Raw genomic sequence first — 10,541 nt, 5'->3', positions numbered from 1 at the left:
AACCAAGCTACTGCCCTCTGGAGGTCATTCCAGTTGGAGTAGTAGTGCAGGAGGGTATTTGTAGCATCAGAGTCCTTGCTTAGCACTGCGTTTACAGTGACTTTGGGTTTTCTCACTTCAGGGTCATCTGTTGCAAGTGGAGTGGAGTCAACTTGTGGTTTAGGCCAATTCCTCTCTGGTGTCATTAAAAAGGCTGGGCCAATGAACCAACTGCAGCCAAGGAAGTCAGCAGCAGCTAACCCTCGCGAAGCATGGTCTGCAGGGTTGAGCTTGGTTCCAACATGTCTCCACTGCATGACCTGTGACGCTTCTCTGATTCTACTCACTCGGTTTGCCACAAAGGTTTTGTATCTTTGGCTGTCACTTTGGATGTATCTCAGAACAGACATGCTGTCTGTCCAAAAAACAGAACCTTTGAGTGGTATCTGAAGCTCTGTGGTCAGAATCCTCTCCACCTTCACTGCCAGTGCTGAGGCAGTTAGTTCCATCCTAGGGATGGTCATCTGTTTTACTGGGGCCACACGGGCCTTCCCCATAATGAAGGCAGTGTGGACCTCGTTTCTGTCGTTAGTTAGTCGTAAGTAACTTGCTGTTCCATACCCCTTTTCCGACGCATCGCAAAAGTGGTGCAGTTGGGCTGAGGCGATTGCTCCAAAGTTTTTAGGCTTTATGCACCGGTCTATGCTCAGTTCCGCAATCTGCTTGAGTCCCATCAGCCACTCTTTCCAGGATTGCACGATGTGTGGTGGCAAATCATCATCCCATCCATAATTGTTCTTGCAGCACTCCTGCAAGATATGCTTAGCAGTAAACACGAAAGGGGCTAAGAATCCCAGTGGATCGTATACTGATGCTACAGTGGACAGTATGCCTCTTCTGGTGCACGGTTGCTCCTTCAGGGACACACTGAACCTGAAAGTGTCACTGTCCGCATTCCATTGAACCCCTAAGGTTCTTTCCACAGGTAGGGTTTCGGTGTCCAGGTCCAGGTCCTTTGCCGCCTTGTCTCGGTCCTCTCTTGGGATGGAGGCCAGCACAGCTTTGCTGTTGCTCATCCACTGTGTGAGGTTGAATCCTCCTTTGGCACAGGCTTCCTAGACATTCTTACATAGAGCGATGGCATGTTTCTCTGTAGGAACTGACTTTAAACAGTCATCAACGTAAAAGTTGTTTTGTATGGTGTCAAGAGTCTCAGCTGAGAAGTTGGCTTGATTGTCTTTCGCCGTCTGCTTCAGAGCATAACTCGCACAGCTTGAAGATGATGTGGCTCCAAAAAGATGTACCGTCATCCTGTACTCCTTAAGCTCTTGGGTGACATCCCCTTGTGGCCACCAAACAAAACGCAGGTAGTCCACGTCTGATGGGCTGACCTTGACTCTGTGGAACATACTCTCAATGTCGGCCGTGAAAGCTACTGGCTCCAGCCGAAAGCGGAGAAGAACGCCAATCAAAGAGCTGGTCAGATTTGGACCCTGGATAAGTTGGCTGTTCAAAGAAACACCTTGGAAGCATGCGGAGCAGTCAAATACTACACGTAACTTCCCTTTCCTAGGGTGGTAGACCCCGTGGTGGGGTATGTACCACACCTTTCCACGGCTGGGTCCACGTTCCTCCTGGGGGACTGGCTCTGCATATTCCTTTTCAATCATGGAATTGAGAAATGCAACGTACTCTTCACGGAATTTTTGTTTAATTTCCTTTTCAATGATTTGGCACGCTGTTCCGCCATTTGCCTGTCATCCGGCATCTTACAATCGTCCATCTTGAATGGAAGTGGCAGATAGTAGCGTCCATCTTCAAGAAAAGCGTAAGTCTGAATGGTTCTATTTGAGTTATGAAGTTTAACCTGCACTGGCACTATAGAGAGGGTGCAATGTTTGCCACCAGCCCCAATTTGGTTCTTGTCCAGGGAAACCAGAGCGCAGCTGAGTGAGGTCCTTTCACCCTTTGTTTCTCCTTTTCCTTCAGTCTTCTCACACCTTGCTCCGGTTTTCTCAACTTTTGACTCAGTCCTTTGGATATGCAAGATAGTAGGGTGCGATCGCTGGCAGACCCCACAAGTCAAGCGCCTTTTGCAATCCTTGCTGATATGGCCTTGAACGAGACAGCCAAAGCAGACACCCCTGGATTTGAGCAGTTCCACTTTCTCCTTGTGAGACTTCTTGCTCATCTGTTGACATGCAGAAATATCATGGCTTTCTGAACAGCAAACGCAGAGGGCCTGTTTTGTTTTTGTTACAGGCGTTTCTTTGCCAGATGTACTGGGTTGAACTTCCTGCACTGCTGCTAAGGTAGCAAAGCTGCTTTTCTGGCGGGTGAAACTGGAGCTAAATTTAGCAGTCATGGGTTTGGACATTGCTTTGATATCCCTTTTTGGTGCAGACTCCTGGATGTCACCAAATACAGGATCCGACATCAATTTGGCATTCCTTTCAATGAACGCCACCAGGTGAGGGAATTTGGCCCTTCTCTTGTTACGTTCCATGTGGTCATAGGCAGCAGACCTCCATTTCTCCCGTAGCTTGAACGGTAACTTGGAGATTATGGTCCTCATGTTTCCAAGACTGTTCATCTCCTCCATGTAGTCAATCGCTTGCATGGTATTGTAACACCCTCTCAGAAAGATTGCATATGATAGGATTGCATATGATTAGGATTGCATATGATTCTTATCTTCAGCCTTAATGGCGGTCCAATTAAGGGCCTTTTCCAGATACGAGGTCGCAACCAGGAAGTAATTTCCAAAGTTCTCCTTCAACAGCCTTTTGGCTTCCTTGTAGCCTTTTTGGGGCTCCATATGCAGACAACTGCGTACAAGGTCCTGTGGCTGTCCAGTGGTGAACTGTTCCAAGTAGAACAAACGATCACGGCAATCATCGGTTTTGCTCTCTATGGTGTGTTCAAATGACCGAATGAAGCTCAGGTAATGGAGCGCATCACCGGAAAAGCTTGAGATATCCCTGGATGGGAGGAGTGCAAGCCTTTGTTCTTTTATGAGCATTTCTGTGACATGATTTTGCCTTTGCATGACAGTAGACAAATCCACATTATTGTTATGTTGTGGTTGTGATCGAGGAAGTTGAGGTTGTGACTGTTTTGGTTGGGACCGCTGTAGTCGTGTCCGTGATTGTGGCGTGGCGCGCCCACTGCCCTTAAATCCCTTGTTGTTAAGACCGGTTCCATCGTTGAAGCGTGTGCTGCGCATGCCTTTATGCTGTGTAGTCGTCAGCTCTTTCATGTCATATTGCACATATGATGGTGCCTGTAAATCTTCCAGGCCACCGCTTTCTATGTCATCCTCCTGTACGATATCAAAAATGTCTTCCTCTTCCTCCTCCTCCTCATCATCATCATTCTCTTCCTCATCATCATCCTCTTCCTCCTCATCATCATTATCAGCGCTGTTGTCAATGTGAGTAGGTTGGTTAAGGCTGTACTTTTTCTCCAAGGGTTTGAAGGGCGGATACTGGTCTGGCTTTGCAGCAGAAACATTGCCAGCAAAACAGAGCTTGTCTTGTCCATCCTCTTCAACTCCCTCTGGCTGAACGTTCTGGGATGTGTCTTCCTTTATTTGAGGTGAAGGTGAGACCTCCATGAGAGGAGTGGTGGTCATTTCTGTTTCCAGTACCTTTACCCTAGCATCTGCGGCTGCAATGTCAGTTTTCAAAGCAAGACGTTCTTTCTTGGCTTTCAGTTCAGCCTCCTGTTTATCCAAAGCCAGCTTTTCCTCCAATGCGGCTTGGCGTGCCAACAAGGCAGCACGCTCAGCTTCAGCTTCACGTTGCTTTTGTGAGGATCTTGATGTTCTCCCAGTACCTTGGGATGCTCTTGCGATGGTGTTTTGACTTTCATCCTCTCTTTGCTCCTTATCTGCTTGAAGCTGGGCCTCAATAGGAGCAAGGCTGAGCCATTGGCGTACCTCACCTTGGAAGTCATGCATGGTAGCCAGCTTAGGCTTGAACCAATTCAAATCATCAACGGATGCCTCATCCAGAGACATTAATCCTTGCACTAACTTGTGTGCATCAAGGAATCTCACCACAATATCATCAAGTTGTTCCTTATGCTTTCTTATGGCTTTCACATTGGAGTAACTCAACATCAGTGGTGTCATCATATTCTTTGTTTTTGTGAAATTGGAAAGTTTTGATTTCCTGTCTCCAATTAAAGTTTTACATTTTTCTTCCATGGCTTTAAGGGTGGGTTTTGAAACCCTTTTTTCCTTGGTAGTTGACATTTTCCTGTTTGTGTTTCACTTGATTATGCTTCTTTAAATGTGTGCACAGTACTGTCCCTTTAAGCATTTGATTCAAATTCAAACACAGTTTGTCATCATCCTTTTGAAGTCAAACATTTCAGGGCCAAAGCATTCCTTCCATCATCACAAGGCAATAGTCACAGATTCCAATTCATCAAACATTTGTTCCATTGTATTTCAGCATTTTCCAAAGTTTTCCAAAAGTTCATGACTTCCAATCCATTAAATGCTTCACACATCAAAACATCCAATTGCCCACATCAGCAAGGTTTTTCAATTTGTTTGTGCCATTGTTTGTGACATTGCCAGTGTTTGCTTTCAACTTTAAGTTCAATTTTCATCTTCATTTATTTACAACAAGCAGGTTTTGGCAGGGCTTCAATGTGTTTGTTTGACTCACCATTTGTTGCTTCAGGCGTGGTCAGCACCGGGTTATGGATGGTAGATGAGTTGATACACAAAACTAAACTAATCTTTTAAACTGCCTTCTAAATGATGTCAAATATAATAAAATATAATGCTTGATTTATGCTCCGGTAGCCTTTGTATAACACTTGAAAAACCTTATCTTGCCGAGAGGCCTGCTTCCATGCTTTCATTCAGTGTTCACATGTGTCACACTGACTGGTGGCAGCCATCTTACTTTTAACCCTTGACCCAAGGGGTGCACACCTCTAAGTGCAGTAGCCACACCTGACCAGTGGGTGGCATAACATGAGAAAACTACCATATACTATGGGCTAGGCTTCAACAACTGAAAGACAACATATCAAATGACACTAATCAAGCTCTTTTCCTTTCCACAGCCAAAGGTAAGTAACACACAAAACATAAAGGTTTCCTTCTAGGAATAATGGCTCCAACAGACTTCCTTCCTGTCCTTCACTCGTTTCACCTGTTCCTTGTTATCTGGTACCCAGTTCGCACACCTGATTCTCGTTTCCCCTTGTTACCTGTTCTATATATACACCTATTTAATTTGTTCAGATCTTGTTCGATTTCTGTTACGATCGGTTTTGTCCTAGACTTTCGCCTCTTGATGGTGTAGGGGTCCTCGCACGGGCCGCCAAATAACGTAGGGATTTTACTCTCTACGAAACAGGGGCGCCAGTTAAAGTATAACGGCAAAAAGTAATCAGTCTCATAAAATTACTCTTATCAGAAATATCCAACCACAAATTTAGTATTTCAATTAATAATTAAAATAACCAATATTAATGATTGAACATACCGATAACCTGAAGGTTGGAAGTTATTCGAAAGACTGCTTTAACTCGGCTCTCATGTCTATGTGATTCCAAAACGGACACCGGGGTTTAATAAAATATATTTATTAAACAACGTACAAACACAGAACAGATAAACTAACGGGAAGTTAGTAAGGAAATTTAGTTGGGTATGTGAGCGTGTGCGTGTGTGTGGGCGCGCGCAAGCGCGCGTGTCACTTGAACAAAGGAAAGTAAAGTGGGTGTGTTAGTTATTGTTAGCTGTGAGAAGACTACTTGCGTAGTTTACTCTATATATGCGCAAAAGACGGCGAATCAATTCACGTACATATATAGCTAACAAAATACATTCCAATGATAAACGGCAAATATGGAAACACAGATTCACAAAAACAGTTAGACTAAACTAAACACTGGCTATGCCTGAATGTTTGTTGTCTTACTGAGTCCATACGCATTGCTGGATCCAAAAGACGTGCTGTCCGTAGAAGCGGCGATGGTAATATGAATGTACTGGAGAGATGCGCAGGCGGGGGCGTCTTAGCCGCGCGTTGTCGTCTGGTCCACTCGGTTGCTGGAAGGATGTTCGCTTGTCCTTTTTCCGGGTGGAAAAGTTCGTTGCTGTTGTTCGCTGGTGAGCTTTGCAGGATTAAACTGATGTAGCGTTCCGCGTACACCAGTTTCCACTCGCTATAGGCCACGGAGTTACCGCGAGGTAACTAGGTGTGTCCGTAGGCCTGGTAGTGCGCTGTGCAGCATTCAGTCTCTGTCCGAGTCTCGGAGCAGATGAGCCGAAGCGAATGGCCAAAAAGGGTGCGTCTAGGAAGGGAATGAAGAAAGGGAAGAGAAGAAGAAGCAGAAAAAAAGCAGAAGAGAGATCCCAAGAATGTGTCTTGCTCTTATACGGGAAAGTTTATTGCTCCCGCCATTACGGGATTGGCTGAACCAAGTTAGACGTCATTCGTGGTGGACGTCGCAGAATTTTTCTGTGGGAATGTGGAAGTTGTAGTCCCTACAATGGTATCCTTCTGTTTTGTTTTGGCCTGTAGTTTCTTGACTCATTTTGGATTGTTTCTGGATTCTGTTTTTGTTTGGACTGCCCGATCATTATCGACCCTTTGCCTTTGACTTCAACTTCATTTTGGATTATCCCTGTTATCTGTTTGCTGGCGTACTGACCCTCTGCCTGGACTCTCATTAACAAACTGCCTATTCTCTGCTGATTCTGTTTGTTGGCTATCAACCTTCGCCTGCATACTCTGCTAACATGATGATAAAGACTTTGAACTCAGTTCAAAACTTATTTGGTGACTAAAATATCTATATATTGTGTGACAACCAACCCCATCACAAGGTGACAGGTTGTCTGAGTTTCAAACTTTTTATTATATTATTACAAGACAAAAAAAGGCATACATACTTTTGCACTAGTGTTAAAACGGTTGCAATAGTGTTGAAATTACTCTTATATGACGCACTGAAATTGAGTGAGTCACAAGTAAAAAGTGATAACCATCTCCAGACTCCCCTAGTCGGTGACATTAGAACCTTAAAAACACATTTTTCTCAAATATTACAATTAATCTTTTCAACTGCTCACCCAATGCATTGCATCTCCTGTATGAAAGGAGGGAAGCCAAAGAAGAGACTGACCAAGCTGAGTGAGAGTGTTTGGGTCCTTTCAGCACAGAAAATGAAAATGCTTTTTCCTGAACTGTAACTGAACTGCATTTTTGCATCTTTGGCATGAAGTTTTATTTTTTGGTTTGCCTTGGTTTCTGAGGTTATTTTAACACAATCTACTCATCATTAATGTTTGTTTAATGGTAGGAGTGAACATTGGACTATATTCATATTTACAGAATGTATGTGTGTGTGGGGCATGATGATGAGCTTGTAGGCAGTCCAAGTCTTGTAATTTAATCCTCATTCAGAATTACTTATCTGTCATTATAGGTGAAGAACTGCTTCTTGCAGAATACCTAATCACAAATAACACACATTGAATGAAGAACTGAGAATGTACCAGTGCATAAGTAATGACGTTATACAGAGGGAAAGAATAGACTGTGGAGTAGACTGCCAGTGTTTGGAAAATTATTTTCAGGGAAAGATCCCCACAGAAACAAGACAAATCTGAAAACCCTTGAAAAGATGCAGACTTGCAGGTTTTCCAGGCAATACTGCTCCCCAAAGCCATCTCGGTGTTTGCCCTGAGCAGGAGTGTATTATTGTTGACCGTTGCCAAATATAATCAAGTCTGAAAAACAGCTGAAGCTCATGACCACGTCTGCATGCTTTTTTTGCATTTAGTTGTTGCCTCATGATTGGTTGATTAAATATTTGCATTAACAAGCCTGTATACAGGCCTACCTAATAAAGTGGTCAGTGAGTGTATGTAGCAATGATTAATCTCAGCAATACTGATTTACTATTAGTCTATTAATCCATCAAGAACATTATACACACTTTATTAGGTACATCTGTACACCAGCTGGTAAATACAAATATCTAATCAGCCTATCATGTGGCAGCAAGCAAATGTAATATATAATAGCTTTTCCCAATGGTACTAGCTATTAGAATAATGAGTGAGAAAGAAAAATATAACATAATATAACATAACTTGCCTACTATAGCCCAAGTTCATTTAGCTTGAACCACTTATTGCTAAATAATTCATTTTGGCTCTCATTCATTATGGTCAGCCTTTAGGCATCTCTTCCATATTGCAGCTTGCCAACTGGCACGTTTGGCACGTTGCATTGAACAATCCAAATTGCAAGCTGTAAATGCATGAAGCATTTATCAATATATTTGATATTTCTCTCAGTCTTTGTATTTTTTGCTCTATACTTCAGGCATTTGCATTTGAAATCATAAGATGAATACAAGAAAAAAGTACATACAATCAACTGTTCTAAAGTAAGTTAACAGATTAATTTTAAAGTAAACCAAAGCAATAGTGTAATAGTTCATTGCATAGCCCTTAAATACAATAAATACATCAAGTCTACAACCCACTGGCATCATAAATCATTGGGTATCTTCTTTGGAAATGCCATTCCAGGCCTTCGCTGCAGCCCCTCTGTCTCCTGTGCAGCAAGTGAAATGAATGCTCAATTGGATTTAAGTCTGACTTGGCTGGTCCAAAACTTTTCCATTGATGAATGCTTCATTATCAAGAGTCATTATCTTGCTGCAGACAAATGCACTGGCTGATAAGATTGGAGAAATGTCTGTGTACATTCGTCCTACTGCTTCCATCCACCATTACGTCATCAAAGACGTGTGAGCCTGTTCCAGAAGCAGTCATAGATTCCCAAGCTATGATGCTGCTTCCTCCATATTTCACAGAGAGGGAGAGGGAAACATGGGCTGTTCCTCACCTTCACTGCTTTTGTCTTTCCATCACTTTGGTAAAGGTTTATTTTGGTCTCATCTGGCTATAAAACGTGCAGAATTCCTTTGGCTTGTTTATGTATTTTTTGGTAAATTCTAATCTTGCCTTTCAATTCTTGCTGCTGATGAGAGGTTTTTTTCAGAGCTCTTAGGATTCATTTGACATCAATTTCAGTTATCTTCCTAGGCTGAGCTGTACAGTGTTTATTCCAAGCTCACCGGTGGCTAGTTTCTTTTTCAAGACTTTCCAAACTGCTGGACTTGATACTCTATCTTAATGAATTATTCCTCTGTTCAGAAAGCAGGAATGAAATGAGACTTCCGACAAGACCCAGCTCTTCTGTGCTGGTGCAATATTTTGATGGTGGTGTCCTACTTCCTTTCTTCAAGTTGTCTGATAGATAGAGAATTCTTCATAGGTATCAAAAAGAATTATCCTCTGAATCTTGCAGCCCTGTCACAATGCATATGAAAAATGAGACTGGCTATCTCTCCAAAGATAGATTGATACTTGTTGCAGACTGCGGTGCAACCTCTTTAGCAGGGGGTTGTTTTTGTGCAGATACATTGCTTGGATGGCCTTGTTAGTTTTCCTCAGTGCCCACCGGTGTCACTAATGCCCACAGTAATGGACCCAGAGAATGGAAGAAGGATCCTTGTTGAACTTGAATCTTATGATATGACCAAATAATGACCTGTCACCTTTCAAAATGACAATTCACCCTGCTGTCTTCACCTCCAGCCTGTTGCACAGTTAAAATACGTTTAAAAAGTACATAAAAATACAGTCTTGCAGAAACTTCATTTAAACCAGCTGCACCAAGTTAGTTACAGTGGTGTGCAAAAGTTTGGGCACCCCTGGTCAAAAAGCCTTTTACAATTAAGTGAACAGAAGTGAACATATTTAAAGCAAGATTACTTTTTATTATAATTTTTTACGGTTGCAAAATAATACAAAAAGGGAAAGGGCCCAGTACAAAAGTACTTTGTAACTCCTCCTCAGGCAACTATAACAGCTTGTAAACCAACCTGGTCTCACAACCCGTTAGTAACATCATTACGAATGACCGAATCACGTGACTTTACAAGACTCCACGAGCAGTATCGAAATTATACGAGAACGCTGCCATTTTTCTATTACCAGTGAATCAATACAGGTAAGCTAAGGTTTATTTTCAAACGTACACTTATATAAAAGCTTTCTTATTTCGGAACTGCATTTTAATGCAATATGATGAATCATTCTTTTCATCGCATTTATTATGAAATATATCCCAATTTACAGCTAGCCAGCTAGGTGCACTTAGATCAGTGAGGCTGCAGTATTCTGATTAATAATGTGTTTATCTCGTGAGCTAACCATCAGCACGTGTTGTTTTTGGTTGTTTTGAGAAGTATGACATGACAGAAGTGTGCAGATCTGTCTATTTTAAGGAGAAATGCGGTGTCCGGGCATCTTTGAGGGACTTCATTTGCCAGAATCCATAGCACTGTCTGTAGTCTGTATGGGGCCATAGATAGAAAACACATTTGGTTCTTTAAACAACCAGCTATTTTCATTACCTCTGCAAACTGCAGTGGTTACCGGATGTATGGTGCCGAAAAGCAAAAACATTTGAACAGCACTTTTAAATTCTAAACTGCGCAGAGGAAGA

Source organism: Conger conger, chromosome 9 (genome assembly GCF_963514075.1).
Source record: "Conger conger chromosome 9, fConCon1.1, whole genome shotgun sequence".
Taxonomy (NCBI): domain Eukaryota; kingdom Metazoa; phylum Chordata; class Actinopteri; order Anguilliformes; family Congridae; genus Conger; species Conger conger.
The sequence above is the reverse complement of the archived record's forward strand: the minus strand, read 5'-3'. Positions refer to the sequence as shown.